At 44.6% G+C, this 17993-nt stretch overlaps 1 long non-coding RNA gene across 1 annotated transcript; it reads left to right on the forward strand.

Annotated features, from left to right (window-relative positions):
• Positions 1–937: 937 nt before the first annotated feature.
• On the forward strand, positions 938–5241 carry LOC119250977 (uncharacterized). The gene is made up of 3 exons (XR_008552721.1): positions 938–1073; positions 2258–2540; positions 3159–5241. It is a non-coding gene; the product is annotated as an uncharacterized LOC119250977 (long non-coding RNA).
• The last annotated feature ends 12752 nt before the right edge of the window (positions 5242–17993 follow it).

The following is a 17993-nucleotide window of genomic DNA, read 5'->3' on the forward strand; positions in this document are numbered from 1 at the left end:
CTCACAATATCAGTTAAAGGTTGAGCCTTACCTGAGCATCCTGGAGTGCAGCCAGAGCCCCAAAGCTCAGAAGCATTGGCTCAGGTGTATTGGTAAAACAGGGGCAGAGGGAGCCACAAATGAGCCACAGGGCAGAAGGCCAGATGGATGGAATGGCCACCCACCTGCCCAGGCTCTGAGTCCACAGAGCTGCCAAAAAGCCCCAAAAGGCCAAAAATCAAAACCAAGAGCTATACACTAAGAAAGGACAGTGCTCAATAAGTGGACAGGTAACATCTGTGGGTCTCACCCACTCACACAATTGCAAGAGACCTCAGGATCCAGGAACAGCAAGCACTGGGGTTATTTTGCAAGCAGGGGAAACAAGGAGCCCACTTATCCACTAGTAGCAGCTGCTTCACCCAGGTAGCATCAGTGATGGTCTCCACCAGTCACCAGGAGTGCTGGACAGCATTAGCCAGCAGTGATGGACACTACTGGTCCTGGAGAGGCTGTGTCAGAGTCACCAAGTGTACACAGCTCCTTGTGAGTGGTTGGGTTATGCCAACACAAACAGCTCTTTGAAATGCCAGGCCCAGGGTCTTGGGAGCTCCTTTCAGGAAATGTCGGAGTCAGGACCGAGTCCCCATTTGAGACAGAGTCCTTGGGCTTCTCTCCCTCCTTGGAGGATGGCTGCTGGTGCTGCTTTTCTTCTTCAGAGGCTGGAACTGTCTTCTTTTCTTCAGGGGCTGGTATCTTTTCTCCTTCTACTTTGGGAACCCCCTCATCCTCTTCTCTCAGGGATGGGGTTATCATCTCCTTTCCTTCAGGGGCTCCCCCACTCCCTCAAATACTGGCTTATATCTTCTTTCATATACAAGTCTGATTGGACCATTTAGCACCAATCAGCTCACAGCTCGCTCCTTATTGGTCATTAGAAACAGCAGTTACTGAGCTCTGAGGAGCAACTGCCACTACTGCTGGTGCTGGGGCAGATGGTAGAAAGGACATCACTGTCCTGCTGGCACCCAGGACTAAGATGGCAGGTTCCGGTGACATCAGGACTGATATTTCTCCAGCGCCTCATTTCCCAGGTCCGGAGAGTTGAGGGTTTGATTTGGCTCAGGGTGTGAGGACACACGGGGCAGGCTTCCCGCTGGTTCATCTGCCCCTGGGGAGCCTGACCCATCAGTGACTTTGAGAGGTTGTGTTGCTCCCTCCTGCCAACTGCTGCTGCTGCTGCTGAGCTGCTGCACAGAGCGTGTCATGGCCACTTCCGTTTCAGTTGCTGACTCCAATGCCCATTCCAGTTTTTCTCTCAAACATGCTTGCATGTCTCCTCCTTTGTTTTGCTATCCTCAACTGAACTAATCCATCCCATGGTTTCCAACATCCCCTACAGACCCATGACTTCAAAATGTCTCCTTCTGACCCATAGCTCCCTCAACTCCGGCTCTGAGAACCACTTGCCTAGTCCTCACCTCTGCTCAGGTGTTTTCAATCAGCATCTCTAGCATCATGTGGCCATATTGTTTAGGTTTTTTTTAGATTTATTTTTATGTATTGATGCATACAAGAATGGGGTGCAGGCCAGAGGATCAGGGGCTGAGAGAAGTCACCAGAGATATTTGGGGATCAGAACAGGCAGATGTCATGAAATCCACTGTTGAGGGCAGAAGCAGGGAGACAGGAGAGGTCTACTGCCCCATGTGGTTAGCTCCCAGGATGGCTGGAGATTTAACTTGTGCTGCAGAGGCTGCCCATAGCTTCACAGTGCTGTGCTGAACCCTTTGCAACACGATTTGCAAAGACATTGTATCCATTCTCTACAGTTCTCTGTGTGTCTTTCTGATGGTAGAAGGTACATGAATTCTTGATACCTATAGAAGCACACACATGCACACACACACAATACAGATTCACATGCACACACTTACACAGACACAGTGCAAGACATGCACATACAGCTAAAGAAAATAGTGCAAATACCTAATTACATACTCATTGGTAGGTCTGTTTGACTATCTTATATCACTTTGTTATCACCATGTGACCCATCTGACTTCTAAAATTTTCTAAATGCTTTGCAAAATTTTCTAAATTTTCTCTGCTGATTATAGGAATTTTTAAGCAAATTTAAGTATCTGATGACCCATGTGTTGGAAGTGTGGGTGCATTCATACATGACAAGCAAATGCAGTTGGTGTCAAATACTGATTTAATGTGTCATGGGATAGACATTTTAACAAAACAGTCCATTTCTGACTGTCTCCTTCAGGCAGAGAAAGAGCATTCAGGTGCCTCCATGCCCCAGCACTCCACAGGCAGAGCAGGTCACCTGGAGGTCCCCCCTGCAGTGGGAAGCCAGTCTACCCATCGGAGGCCGCCTCCTCATGCCATACGGGACCTATGTGGAAGAGAAGAGCCAATAAAGCCCAAACACAGAGTTAACTGTTTAGGATGTTCTTTTGTTAGTGAAATCCCCCAGGGAGATCTGCACAGACCTGATTTTACAAGGTTCAGATGGAAACCAGGAGGCCCTACTGAGCTGCCACTAACAGGTAGGTGAGCGATTCTCCAACTTGGAATTTCAGTTTTTAAAAGGGGCCAAAGCCAAATTCATAGTAGGAATTTAGAAAACCTAAATAAGGGAGCAGGAAAAAACCTAATTATAATAAAGTAAAAATCAACAATCAACAATCAACTATAAATCAGACACACAATACGGGGGCAGAGGGAGGAGGGAGTACGATCAAAACAAGGGGGGTGGGATTTGTATGGGGACTATAACCAAGATGAAAATGCATACATTGTGTAAAAATGAAAAATAATGTAAAAATGTATAAAGTGAAAGAAAGGGAGTGAAATCCAGGGGGACTTGATACCATCAATATAAGTCCATGACAAAGCCACTCAGACTGAAGAGCTCCTGCATTCTCTATGCCATCTGTGTGTCCAGCGGGTTCTACAAAAGGGGTCTCCCAGTATGGGTGCAGGGTGGCCCTAATGGGACAGAGCCTAAGATGGGGAATTGAGGCCCTGGGGTCCTCTGCCACTGGCCCTGGGGTCCCTGGGGGCCCTGCCCACGCACAGCTCCACGCCCCTCCTGACGCCCTTCACTTGCTCAGCAGCCCCCAACCCCTCCACTCCCCCACTTCACCCACTCTGCTCCCCTCCAGGTGCTTCACCAGATCCGTTGCCATCCTGGCCCTTCTCCTGCTCTGCTCCAGGGACATCTGTGCTCCCCGACAACTGTGCTCCACAGACATCTGTGCTATCCAGACTTCTCTGCTCCCCAGACTTCTATGCTCCCTCGATAACTGTGCTCCTTGGACTTATGTGCTCCAGACCTGTGCATCTCATGCTGCTCCTGGTCCCTCTGACTGGGCCCAGGCCCTGACCCTCTCCAGAGCCTCTCCCTCCCCTGGTGTGCTCCTGGTCAACATGGTCACTGGGTGGCTGCACCTGGGGGGGACTTCTGCAGAGTGTGGCCATAGATATTCTTAGTCTCTGGCTGCGTGAACTCGTTGTTGTGGTGATTTTAGCAGAATGGTGGGCAGAAGCAGCAAAATTTTAATGTTCTGTTTATTATTTTCCTAGCTCTAGCCTTACTGCCTTGGGTGGAATTAAGGTTAGAGTCTGAAGTGTAACCATTTTCTTCATGGCAGAGTTTCTTCAGGGACCATCGCATTACTACGGAACTGCAGGTGCCAGCTAGGTCTTAGGGGATGTCTTAATGTGGTGCTGGAGGGCTTGGGGGCTGGACTCAAGGTTTTGGTCCTGTATTCCTGGATGTCCTCAAGCAGAGGTCCTGGCCTGGAAGTGGTGCTGTACTACTGGGTGTCCTCAAGCTGGGGCCTGGCATGTAGGTACCCGGGGGTCCTCCAGCTGTGGACTCTCACAGATATAGTCTTGCGCCCCGGGGTGACCTGGAGGCTGAACAATGTTGATGCAGCATCCTTCTCCATCTGTTTGAACTCCTGTGTCCAAAGGAAACATAGCATTTTTTGGCAGTTGATTATTCCCCGAAAACTCAGGCTGCGGGAGGCATTCCTTGGAGGCCTGTTCACAGTGGGGCACAGTGTGAGGGACGGGCTTGCAGAAGAAGGCATGGGGGTCCCATGCCATCATTTTGTTTAACAGGTCCTGACACTGCACATAGGTAGCTGGGCACATACAAGTATCGGCTCAGGATGCACTCCCTGAGCTCCCAGTGGTTGGTCCCCACAAAGGGCAGTGCCCCGGTCACCATCTTGTACAGGATGATGCTCAGGTTCCACATGTCTGCTGTGGGGCCAGTAATGTTGTTGAACGTAGAGTTCAGAGTACTTGTATTCTGGCTGCCACAATCTGCACCCAGTGCCTGGTTGGAGCACTGGACGCTGAGCCCGAATTCCACCAGCTTGATGTTTTTCTGATGGTCATCAGGATGTTCTCGGGCTTCAGATCCCAGTGCGCCTTTGGTGTGGCAGTAGGTGATGGCCCAGAGCTTCTGCTCGAATTTCTTGCAGGCCTTGCTCTCCATGAGGTCCCTGCGCTCCTGCAGGTGGCGCTGCAGGCTGCCCCTTCCCTGTACTCCATCACCAGCAGCAGCTAGTCTCTGGTGTCCATGACCTGGAACACCTGAACGATGTGTTGGTGATGAAGCACCTTCATGCACCCCACCTTGCGGGACAGGGACTCGCGACAGGGCTGCTTGGACTTTTGGATGCTCTTGATGGCCACCTCTGTGCCCATGAGTATGTGTAGCATGAGCTTCACCTGGTCATAGTCACCCTCCCCCAGCATCCAGAGCACCAGGTAGTATTTAATTTTAGGTCACTCAGAGTGTGGCACCTAAGCATAGTGAGTGTGGACTGGGCTGCCTATACTCACCAGCCCTAACTGTGCTAAAAGCACTGAGCTAACTCTGCTGAAAGCACTAGTTCTGCTACGATATTAACAAAAATGTACTATTAATGTAGTTTTAACGGTACTGGAAAAGTACTCACTAAGTTAAACAAGTTTCAGAAGATTTCTTGGGGCATGAAATAGAAAACTCTTATTACTTATAAGAATATAGATATCTGATACTGATTTAAGAAGAATTAAAAGGTAACTGAAAATTACCTTAATTATCCGGCTGCTTGATAGAAAACTATCAAGGACTCTAGGTACAGAGTATAGTGGACCTCACCCTGCATCCCCAACTTAACTGTAGCTTTGTTTTCTGAATTATCAGATAACTGCATCAACTGACATCTACAAATAAAATATTTTGAGAGAGATCACATTTGTGCACCTTTTATTATAGTACATTTTTTTTTATAGAGGCATGTTTTTATTTATTTATTTATTATATTTGTTTGTTTTGTTTATACATGCACTGGGTACAGTCAGAAGCGCGGGAGGGTGAGAGAATTCACCAGAGCTAGAGTGGGGAGAAGAGCAGGCAGAAGGACCGAAGTACACTGCTGAGGGGAGCAGCGGGTGGCAGGAGAGGTTTGTGCACCATGTGGGACCCTCCTCTGGTGGCCGGGGAGCAGCCGGGGATCAAACCGGCGCCGCAGAGGCCGCGGGCAGCTTCGCAACCCAGCGCTCAACCGCTGCACCACCGGGGAGGCCCTACAGTACATTTTTAAAATGTTTAAAATCAGTATTATTTATCACTCTTACTGTGCTTCATATATAAATAAAGCTTTATTGCCAGTGTGCATGTGTAAAACAAAAATTATAGTGTAGAGGGCCTCCCTGATGGCGCAAGGGGTTAATTTAAGCACAGCGCTGTGAAGTTGTCCGCAGTCCCTGCAGCAGGAGTGCAATCCCCGGACGGCCAGGATGCTACACACATGGTGCAGCAGGTCTCTTTTGTCTTGCCCACTGCTCCCCTCATCAGTATATTTAAGTGGAGCCTGTTCTGTTCCCCACTATGTCTCTGGTGAAACCTCTCACCCTCTGCACCTCTGGTCTGTACCCCAGTTCTTATGTGCATAAATAAATTCTGTAATAAAAATAAGTGTAGAGCATGTTCAATACTCAGTATTTCATCCACCCACTAAAGGTCTTGGTTGTTTTTCCCTGAAGTTATGGGAATCACTGTCTTGATCCTTAACGGCATCTTTAGCATCCCACCCAACAATTCTGAGTTATTCTTTGAATGTTTTCATGGGTCTTCACAACCTTCAGAATAATAAAGTTGTTACAATAATTGAAAATTCCCCAAAAGAAGTTTGACTATAAGGGGAAAAAGTTTAATTTAGATAAGACAATTTTCTCAGGCTCTGCATTACCTGACCATCATTTGGGGAGGAAAGAAACCCTTCACTAATATCCAAAGTGACTGAAAAAAGACAATAGGTATTCAGAGTGCTTTGAAAATAGACAAAGATATTTTCTTCTTTTTTAACAGTACCACAGTGAAATTATTTATTTATGATCACAGAAATGTACAATCAGAACAAATGAAAATTGGAAGCTAAATTTTCATTTACCTGATAGGCAATACAAAATACTGTAGACATCAAATATCAGATGATTTAATGTGGATCTGCTAATCTTAAGCAGTCTGTTTGGACACCATTATTGTTCCCCGCAGTTCTGCATTCCTATACAAGGTCAGAACTGCCCTTCTGAACTGGTCAATCAGTCATAGGAGCCAAACCTTACAAGGTGTTTTTCAAATCTATCAAGAGCAGAAACCTTGATCACTCTGGGAAGGGTATGCATCAAGAGGTATGACCTGAAACACCCGGGGGGCTGATGATGGAAGCATAAACTTACTCCCGACTCATACATCATGAGATATGACTGGGGATGCCAGGGGAGCTAAGGACTGATGTATGACAAGGGACCCCAGAAGCTGATCAGTGGGATGCCTTGTTGATAAGATTAGGAACATGGCCAGGGGTCTGGGGTCTGGTTTTGATTACAACACTTGGTTGTCAAGCAGATAAGAATTATCTGGTCAGCAGACTTATGTCCCCCCAAAGCCCTAGGTGACATTCCTTAATGTCACCTATTCTTTTCTCCTTGTCCTCCTAACCCATGTCACTGATGCTGTGACATGCTCTTCAGCAGCATCCTGCATTATGTAGCCTGTACCACGACTCCCCTGTCTTTATTAGTGTGGCATTGCCCGACACAATAACTTAATTGTATGGAAACTTTCAAAACAGGGATGGGACCCCTCCCTGATGGCGCAAGGGGTTAAGCACTGCACTGTGAAACCGTCTGCAGCAACTGCAGACTACAAGTTCGATGCCCGGCCAGGGAGCTACCCACATGGCACAGCAGACCTCTCCTGATTCGCCTGCTGCTTCCCTCAACAGTGTACTTTGGTCCATCTGTCTGTTCTATTCCCCACTCTGTCTCTGGTGAATCTTCTGACCCCCCGCACCGCTGTATCCCAGTTCTTGTAATCATGGATAAATAAAAATCTTAAAAAACAAAACAAAACAAAACAGGAATGGATAGGAAGGAAATAAAGCTCATTGGTTTACAATCTTCAGTCAGAAATTAAGTACAAATAAGTGCAATTTTCCCTCCCTCCTTCTCTTCCTCTCCTTCCTTTCTCTCTCCCTTCCTTCTCCCCCCCACCCTTCCTTTCTTATGTTCTTTATTCCTTTCTTTTTCTCTCTTCAACACTATAAAGTCTCTTCCTTCTCATTTACAGAAATTTACAGACTCTTTTGGTTTAGCATCAATTGAAGCTTTAATCTTTACAGAATCTTCCCTTCCTTATAATCCTTTAAGATGTCCCATGCCATTTCCTATTTTCATTTCCTTCTATATCTCAACATTGCAAACACAACAAAATGTATTTACACAATTTTTACAAGAATATAACTGTATGAAATGTAGGAAACTCAGTAATACTTTATCGCATTTGATGAATTTTGTTAGAAAAACATGAAACAAAAATTAAGTTTTTAAATGAGTATTATCATTAGAGGAATTTGTATTATCATTAGAGTTATTTGGAGGAATAATGCAATATATATTCAAAATCAGTAATAGACTAAGCTTAAAGAATAGTAAATATATAGCACACATTAGATATGATTGCTCTACTAGAGCTAAGATGCTTTCAATTCAAGGACAGAAACGAGACTTAAATGATTCAGTATTGAATCAGAGTACAACTAGGCAAATTTTGTAAACTGTTATAAACATTATTGGTTTCTTAAAATTACCAAAATCATGAAATTTTAGAGAATATTGGGGGAAACAGCAAAGATAACATTTGTCTTTTTCACATCAACAAAAATTGCAGGCCAAGATACATTTCTAGAACAGGATTAAATTTTGGGAAAAAGGAAGAAACACCAGAAATTTGTCACATAAGAAGAGAGATTCACCATGTAGGCTATCGACTTGATGTGTGTGCATGGTGGGGTGGGCGTTTCTTTGACTTTGATGTGAGGATGATGCTGCCTCATCAGTCAGTCTGGGCAGGTCCTCTCAGTGCTTGGAAGAAGTTGTGGAGGAGCGTTTAGTACAATTCACACATTGAGTCAGATTCACAAATGAGTCATTAATTTCTAGGCAATTCTTGGACATATCTGGAAGTTTTTGTTTACCTATGTGATCTCCTTTCACATTATAGGTATTTTCTGTGTTTTCATAACTCAGTCAGGTCTGTTTAGATCCTCAGGACTCTCCCCATCTCTCCATGTTATCCAGTTACTGAGACTCACCCTAGTGGTGTCTTCTCACTTGTGTGTCAGTTGTCATGACTCCTCTTTCATTCTCACTCTGAGTCTTTCTCCTTCTTCTAATTAAAGATTATCCCACTTTGTTTACCATTTACTATTTTTTTATTGATTTTTTTCACATTTTTTTCTCTATTTCCTTTATGTTTGCTAAGTGTATCCCCCCCCACACCCAGCATTTTATATAATATTTTTGGAAATAAAATCAAGAATTAAAAAAAAATACCACCTGCTTCTTTACACATTGTTTTAATTATTACTCTTCTGATTTTCAAGTTTAAATTTTAGTGGTAACGTATTGCTTTTCATTCCCACAAAACTCCAGATAAAATGTATATTTTGTAGAAATGTGTACATTTTGGAAAGTTCAATTGTAAAGGATTGGCTCACTACATAAATTCAGAACATACAGGTAGATGATCTTCCAATATTGGTTCTTGTCTTTCCTACATCTTTTTTTTTAAGATTTATTTATTTATTTATACAAGCACTGGGTACAGTCAAAAGTGCAGGAGGGTGAGAGAATTCACCAGAGCCAGAGAGGAGAGCAGAACAGGCAGACTGATGAAATACACTGCTGAGGGGAGCAGCGGGTGGCAGGAGAGGTCTGCAAGCCATGTGGGACCCTCACCCAGTGGCCAGGGATCGAACCAGTGCTGCAGAGGCCGCGGGCAGCCTCGCAACCCAGAGCTCAACTGCTGCGCCACCGGGGAGGTCCCTTTCCTACATCTTAATATATCTAAATATGAAAAATGTAATAATATATACATACATATTATATCTTTTAGAAATTGTAAAATTATGAAAACATCACTAAACATTAAAGACTTTTTTAAACATAACCTATAACTTTCATGAAACCCCTCTCCATTTTATTCCCTTCTTTTTTCCCCCGCTGCTTTTCTCATTCTCATACAAGGTTGAGGTTGTATTCTGGTTCTTGGCCTTTTAATCTTAAAGCAATAACAGGTTAGAATTTTTCTCCACTGGGCTTGATGGATTATCCCTACTGGCTTACAGCTTCACATTGGCACATACTAGAATTATAGCTGTGCTTGTCATGAATCCTCCCAGAATTTCATCAAATTATAACAATCCTATTTAAATAAAAATAAAATGGCTAGTAATGTGTCCAGGAATGAGTTAGTATGGGACATACTCATCACAAACCACAAAGAAATCAGGTTTTTGAAATAGTAGTTGGTATTGCTTTTGTCCTCTATTATATCACCTGATGGTTGGTCTTTTGTTTTTGTTTTTCACTTTTTTTTCCTTGGGTCTTTCTCTTTTATTTTTTTATTTTTTATTTTTTTAAAGATTTATTTATTTATACAAGCACTGGGTACAGTCAGAAGCGCGGGAGGATGAGAGAATTCACCAGAGCCAGAGCGGGGAGCAGAGCAGGCAGAAGGACCGAAGTACACTGCTGAGGGGAGCAGCGGGCGGCAGGAGAGGTCTGCGCGCCATGTGGGACCCTCCTCCGGTGGCCGGGGAGCAGCCGGGGATCGAACCGGTGCTGCAGAGGCTGCGGGCAGCTTTGCAACCCAGCGCTCAGCCGCTGCACCACCAGGGAGGCCCCGGGTCTTTCTCTTTTAAAAATGCTTTCAAGGGCCTCCCCAGTGGCACAGCGGTTGAGCGCTGGGTTGAGAGACTGCCTGCAACCTCTGCAGCGCTGGTTTGATCCCCGGCCACTGGATGAGAGTTCCGCATGGCATGCAGACCTCTCCTGCCGCCCGCTGATCCCCTCAGCAGTGTACTTTTCATCAGTCTGCCTGCTCTGCTCTCCGCTCTGACTCTGTTGAATTCTCTCATCCTATCGCACTTCTGACTGTACCCAGTGCTTGTATAAATCAATCAATCAATCAACCAATCAATCAATCAATCTTTAAAAAAAATAAAAATACTTTCAATTTCTGACATGAAGAGGCTGGGAATCACTGCTCCATCCTAGAAAGTACGGAGCTGAAAAGACTGACAAGTCAATGATTAAAGTAAGCTCTTTAGGAGATTTCAAATATTTTCTTAAAGAGAAGTGTGTTTGTGGGGCATATGGCCACCCCCAACACTGGAGACACAGACAGGAAGTTAGAGAACCACCACAGCCGGGAGCAGAAACCCATGAGAAGAAGGGTACAGGGACCAGCACTAGGTTAGGAAGACCTGAGGTGTGATGCACACAGGGCTTGAGACTCAGGGTGGACAACCTGTGAGTTGAAAACTCCTGGGGGACTCAGTCAGATGGGAAGTCGCACACTTTTTTGAGTTTATGTCCAGGAGATTAACCAGATTCTTGAAGTAAATATGTAGAAAATTCTCCTGTTGCTGCTGCCAGGGAGAAGGGCTATCCAAGAAGAAGCACTTTGACACATAACCAGCACTGGGTTCTTCAGTGGTTCTGCCCTCAGGAGAAACTGTAACCAGACCAGAGCCTCACCTGCTGGGGTTTATCAGAGTCTACCTGACCTTAAAATATGTATCTCCAGTCCTCTCTGTCTTCCTTTCCCATGTAGAGGGGAGGAGAGGAGGCCAAAGAAGCATGAGTGTGTTTAAGGTTCGAACAAATGTTTATGGAAAGGCAGAGACTTCATCACAGGACTAAGAATGCTGATATATATACACCTTACATAAATATACTTGAGGTGGGTCTAGATGAGCAAAAACTTTCACAGGCAGGGAGCTGGAAGAAAACCCTGGAAAGAGTGTGTAGGTGCAACCACTGGAATCAGGGACAGGACTTCCCACCTTACCTGATTTCTATTCTTCTATGTTCTGTTTAAATGATCTATCCCTGGGCCTCCCTGGTAGTGCAAATGGTTAAGCACAGCACTATGAAGATATCTCAAGCCTCTGTAGTGTGAGTTCAATCCCTAGCTGGCCAGGGAGCAATCCATATGGCGCAGCAGACCTCTCCTGTCTTGCCTGCTGCTCCCCTCAGCAGTGGATTTCAGTAGATCTGCCTGTTCTGCTCCCTACCCTGTCTCTGGTGAATCCTCTCACCCCCTGCACCTCTGGCCTATACCTCAGTTTTTGCATGCATAAATAAAAATAAATATTTAATTTTTTTTAAAAGATGAATGAATTATGAAAGTACAGTGAACCCAATGCATTAAGAATACAAGATTTCAACACACTGAGGCTTCAATTTTCAGTTTAGATCAACAAATTTATGTGTCATTTGTTATTATACAGAAATCAAGTGCTTGTTTATAAAATTCTTTATAAAATTAAGCGGTTGAGCGCTGGGTTGCGAAGCTGCCCGCAGCCTCTGCAGCGCCGGTTCGATCCCCGGCTGCTCCCCGGCCACCGGAGGAGGGTCCCACATGGCGCGCAGACCTCTCCTGCCGCCCGCTGCTCCCCTCAGCAGTGTACTTCGGTCCTTCTGCCTGCTCTGCTCCCCGCTCTGGCTCTGGTGAATTCTCTCACCCTCCCGCGCTTCTGACTGTACCCAGTGCTTGTATAAATAAATAAATAAATATTTAAAAAAAAAAATAAATAAAATTATATATATGAACAAATTTAAGGCAAATCTCAAACTGTAATTTGATCAAAAACAATCCTAAATTGTCACTACGCAGCAGTAACCCTGGAGAATTTTAAATATCACTTATAGTGCAGTTCCCACAGATATTTAAAATTCCAAGGCAAAAAGGTATAAATTAAAGTACTGCAGCTTGTTTTTCCAATGTTAGAAGAAGGTTTCATGAAGTATGTCCATTCAGCCCAAGTCATAGCTGTTGCTTCATGTGAGGAAAGAGAACAATTTCTTTGGGATTGTAACTCAAAAAGGCAGATGTGAAAAGGATCAATGACTAGGGACTCCCCTGGTGGCACAGGCTCCCCTTGAGTGCAGAACTGTGAAGCTGTCCGTAACCTCTGCAGCACCAGTTTGATCCCGGCCAGCCAGCCAGCAAGGGTCCCACAAGGTGAGCAGACCTCTCCTGTCTCGCCCACTGTTCCTCTCAGCTGTGTATTTCGTCAGTCTGCCTGTGCTGTTCCCCACTCTGTCTCTGGTGTAACCTCTCATCCTCCTGAACATCTGGCCTGTACCCCAGCTTTTGTAAATATTTTTTAGAAAAAGGATTAATGATTTATTTATGCTTCCAAATAGATCAGGCCATCCCTTCCAAGTTCAATCATTGGGCATGAGGAGCTCAATGATGCAGGAGGTAGCAGGTGTGCATTTAGGAGCAGATGGACTGCTGTTTCATTCACTCAGCAAATACCTACTGAGCAGGCACTTTGGAAACAAAGCTGAATGTCACGGGCAGACGTGGCTGCACAATGGATCTCTGCTGCTGGTAGCAGAAACCAAGCCATAGAGGAGAGTGCTGAGCTGGGCTCCTGTGCTACCTGCTGTGACAAGGGTTTCCTCCCACTTCTATGTCTTCCTTTATCAGAAAATGGAAAACATGAGGGCGGATCAACATGTGGCGAGAAAATGCTGCGAGTATGATCTCCCATTAAAAAAAAAGTTAATAGGGAGGAAAAGCGGCAGGTCCCAGTGAGAACTGGGACATTGAAGATAAACAGGTGACTCCAGCAAACTACCCAAAGAAGAAAGTTGCCATAAAAGAGGACTAGAAGGGAGGAAAGCTCAGAACCCTGCTACCCTCCCCCACCCACAAAGTCGGCACTCTCTGACCAACAGAAAGGAGGAAAAAACAAAAAAAAAACTAAAACAACCAACAAGAACAAACTACATATCAAGTGAGACTGTGAGTGGAAAGGTACTATTTCAGCCACCACACCCGGTGAACTGGAGCTGTGGAGAACCCTGCAGTATTCGCTGCGGAGTTGAGAAAACGGCTCCAGGCACCATTAGAGAAAAACAAAGACTCCTGGAGACCTACAAACAGCCCAGGCCAGCTGGTAAGCTTGTGCAGAAAATCTGCATGCTTGAAAAGGATACGCGGATTGCAGCAGCCCAGGTCCCCGCGCCTGCAACCTAGGCTTGCAGGGAGACGCGTGGGGGTCCTCACTGAGGTGAATGTCACTCACTGAGTAATCAGAAACCAGGCACCCGGATACGGGAATGGGGTGCAAAAGGCTCCATTTCTGCGGACACTGAACTGGGCTACAGCCCACGTCCTGGACCTGAGGGCTTTAAAACTGAGACCCAGGGCATGAAATTTGGGGTGTGGGATCCCCACGATGGTGGGACATAAGGCAGACACAGCACCCCAAAGCCATTGAGGCTTTCCCCACCACTCCCACTCTGTTCCCCTGTCCCACTGGGTAAAAAAAAAAAACAGCTCCCCAAGGACATTAGGAGAGATATCTGGCGCCACCTAGCGACCAGAAAAAAATCACCAACAGGGGAGACGCGCACACAGCCTGGGCTGCCGGTAAGCTTGCGCGGAAACGCGGCACGCTCGGCGAGCTTGAAAAGCAAGTGCAGACCAGAATCGCGGCTGCCCAGGTACCCGCGCCTGCGACCTAGGCTTGCGGGGAGACGACCTAGGCTTGCGGGGAGACGCGCGGAGGTCCTCACTGAGGTGAAGGTCCCTCCCTGAGTGAGCAGGAACCAGGCACCCGGGCACGGGAGCGGTGCAAAAGGCGCCATTCCTGCGCCACTGAACTGGGCTACAGCCCGCATCCTGGAACTGAGGGCTTGGAACTGAGACCCGGGGCACGAAAATTCGGGGTGTGGGTTCTCCACGACGGTGGGGCACAAGGCAGACACAGCACCCCAAAGCTGTTGAGGTGTACCCTACCATTCCCGCTCTGTTCCCTGTCCCACGGGGTTGGGGGGACGAAAAACAGCCCCCCAAGGACAATAGGAGAGATCTCTGGCGCCACCTAGTGACCAGGAAAAAAAAAGTCACTAACACCCCATAGAACAGGAAATTTCTTAAGACTGCTTGAAAAGGGCAGAAGGCTTCTGCAGTGGCCAGCCGGGAAGTTATTCCACGCCAGGCCCATTCCGACCAGCAGTCTGAGCCCACAGAGGGAGCAGGCACTCACGTCCGGGGCAGACCGGGGGCGCAGAAGAGTGTGCCTGAAACCGGAGGCGCAGGGACTGCATCCCGCTTCGCCATTTGAGAACAGGGACATTTCTTCAGTAAAAACTGCCTAAAACCAGCAGAAAGCTCCCCCAGAAGGCAGAGATGGCTCCTGGAAGAGCCAGAGGGGAGCGGAGAAGTTCACCCAAGATGCCAGTCAGTCCGAGCATCACAGTGTCCCAACGCATACGACAAATTAGAAAACAGACAGTAGGGAGTAGAAGAACCACACGCAACCTAACAACTCCTCAGGAAAGAAGCACACCACAAAAAGAAAACCACTCCCCAGATTGCAACAACAGCAACTTGGAAGAACTTCTGAGCCTTCCAGAAAGAGAATTTAAAATTGCCATGATTAAAAAAGTGATAGATCAGAAGAAGGAAATTGAGTCCCTAAAAAGGGAAAACAATGGTCAGAAGAATGAAATTGAGTCCCTAAAGAGGGAAGTAAAAGAAATGCAGGAGATCAAAGAATTAATGGAGGAACTAAAGAACTCCGGGAAAAGCAATGAAAGCAGAATTGATGAAATAGAAGAACGAATAAGTACTCTTGAAGACACAGAAATAAAAAGAACCAAAACAGAAAAGGAAAGAGAAGTACGAAGGAAAAAGAATGAAGAAAGACTTCGGGAACTATCTGACTCCATGAGGAAAGGAAATATAAGAGTTATAGGAATACCAAAAGGAGAGGAGAGAGAAGTAGGAACAGAGAAAATATTCAAAGAGATAATTGAAGAGAACTTCCCAAATGTGAAGGAGGAGCTGAAAATTCATATACAAGAAGCAAGAAGAACACCAAACTTCCACGACGAAAGGAAAAATACAGCAAGACACATAATAGTAAAGCTCCCAAGAATCCAGGACAAGGAAAAAATAATGAAGCTGGCAAGAGGGAAGAAACAGATAACATTCAAAGGAAAGCCAATCAGGCTGACATCAGACTTCTCCGAAGAAACACTACGGGCAAGGAGAGAGTGGAGGGACATAGTGAACAGACTCAAAGAAAACAGATGCCAACCAAGAATACTCTATCCCGCAAAGCTCCCCTTCCTCTTTGAAGAAAGAATATGGACTTTCCCAGACAAACAGAAACTCCGGAATTTCATAGCAACTAAACCCCCACTCCAAAAAATACTACAAGGAGTCCTAAAGCCAGAACCTCAGAGGGACGAATAACAATGAAAGAAGGCCAAAAAAAAAAAGTTATTAAAAGGATAAATAAATAAAATCAAAGGAAAGACAAACACAATGGCAAATACAGATGTTAACATATCAATATTAACTCTAAATGTAAATGGACTAAACTCTTCAATAAAAAGACACAGAGTTGCAGCCTGGATTAAGAAACAAAACCCAACCTTTTGCTGTCTTCAGGAAACACATTTAGCTACAAAAGATAAAAATAGGCTCAAAGTTAAAGGATGGAAAACAATCCTACAAGCAAATGGACCAAAAAAGAAAGCAGGAACAGCTATACTTATATCAGATAAAACAGATTTCAACCTCAAAAAGATAAAAAGAGACCCCAATGGTCACTACATTATGATCAAGGGGACAATACTTCAAGAAGAAATAACACTCATTAACATATACTCACCAAACGAAGGAGCACCAAAATATATCAGACAACTGTTGTCCTCTCTGAAAACAGACATCAGAGAAAACACATACGTAGTGGGAGATTTCAACACACAACTATCAACAATGGATAGATCAACAAGACAAAAAATAAGTAAAGAAACCAAAGCTCTAAATAAGGACCTAGAGCAATTGGGCTTAACAGACATCTATAGAACACTAAACCCCAAAAAAACAGAGTACACATTTTTCTCAAGTGCACACGGATCATTCTCCAGGATCGATCACATACTGGGGCACAAGACAAACATCAACAGATACACCAAGATTGAAATCATATCAACCATCTTTTCTGACCATGAAGGCATCAAACTAGAAATAAACCATAAAAAGAAGGCAAGGATCTTTCCTACCTCATGGAGATTAAAAACCACACTACTGGAAGACCACTGGACTAATGAGGACATCAAAGAAGAAATTAAAAAATTTTTTTGAATTGAACGACAAGGAGACACCAATATCCTAAATGTATGGGATGCAGCAAAAGCAGTAATAAGAGGAAAATATATAGCAATAGAAGCTCACATCAAGAAACAAGAAAGAACTCAAAGAAACAACCTAATCTCGAAGCTCAAAGATCTAGAAAAAGAACAACAAAAAAACCCCAAAACCAGTAGAAGAAAAGAAATAATAAAAACCAAAGCAGAAATAAATGAAATTGAAACTAAAAAAACAATCCAAAAGATCAATGAAACCAAGAGCTGGTTCTTTGAAAAATCATAAAATGACAAACCCCTAGCCAGGCTCACAAAGGAAAAAAGGGAGAAAGCACAAATAAACAGGATCATCAATGAAAGAGGAGAAATCACAACGGACACAGCAGAAATCAAAAGAATAATCAGTAACTACTATGAACAGTTATATGGAAACAAGTTTAACAATCTAGAGGAGATGGACAAATTCCTACAACTCTACAATCACCCAAAGCTAGATAAAGAAGAAATAGAACACCTAAACAGGCCAATTACAATTAGCGAAATTGAAATGGTAATCAAAAACCTCCCCAAAAACAAAAGCCCAGGACCTGATGGATTTACAAATGAATTCTACCAAACATTGAGAGACGAATTAGTGCCTATCCTTCACAAACTCTTCCAAAAAATTGAGAAGGAAGGGACAATACCAAACACGTTCTATGAAGCCAACATTACACTAATACCAAAACCGAACAAGGACAACACAAAAAAGGAAAACTACAGGCCAATCTCCCTAATGAACACTGATGCAAAAATCCTCAATAAAATTTTAGCCATCAGAAACAACAATGTATCCATAAGATAATTCACCACGACCAAGTAGGATTCATTCCAGGGACACAAGGATGGTTTAACATCCGAAAATCAATCAACGTTATCCAACACATCAACAAAAGAAATATAAAAACCATATGATAATATCAATAGATGCTGAGAAAAGCTTTCGACAAAGTGCAACATCCATTCATGATAAAAGCCTTGAAATTCTTGGATACAAGGAACATACCTTAACATCATAAAGGCCATCTATGGACAAGCCAACAGCCAGTATCATCTTCAATGGTGAAATGCTGAAAGCAATTCCATTAAGATCTGGAAACAAGACAAGGATGTCCACTCTCACCACTGCTTTTCAGTATAATACTGGAAGTCCTAGCCAGGGCAATAAGACAAGAGAAAGAATCCAAGGATCCAAATAGGAAAAGAAG

This window comes from Talpa occidentalis, unplaced genomic scaffold (assembly GCF_014898055.3).
Source record: "Talpa occidentalis isolate TD23 unplaced genomic scaffold, MPIMG_talOcc4v2.1 talOcc4.19, whole genome shotgun sequence".
Taxonomy (NCBI): domain Eukaryota; kingdom Metazoa; phylum Chordata; class Mammalia; order Eulipotyphla; family Talpidae; genus Talpa; species Talpa occidentalis.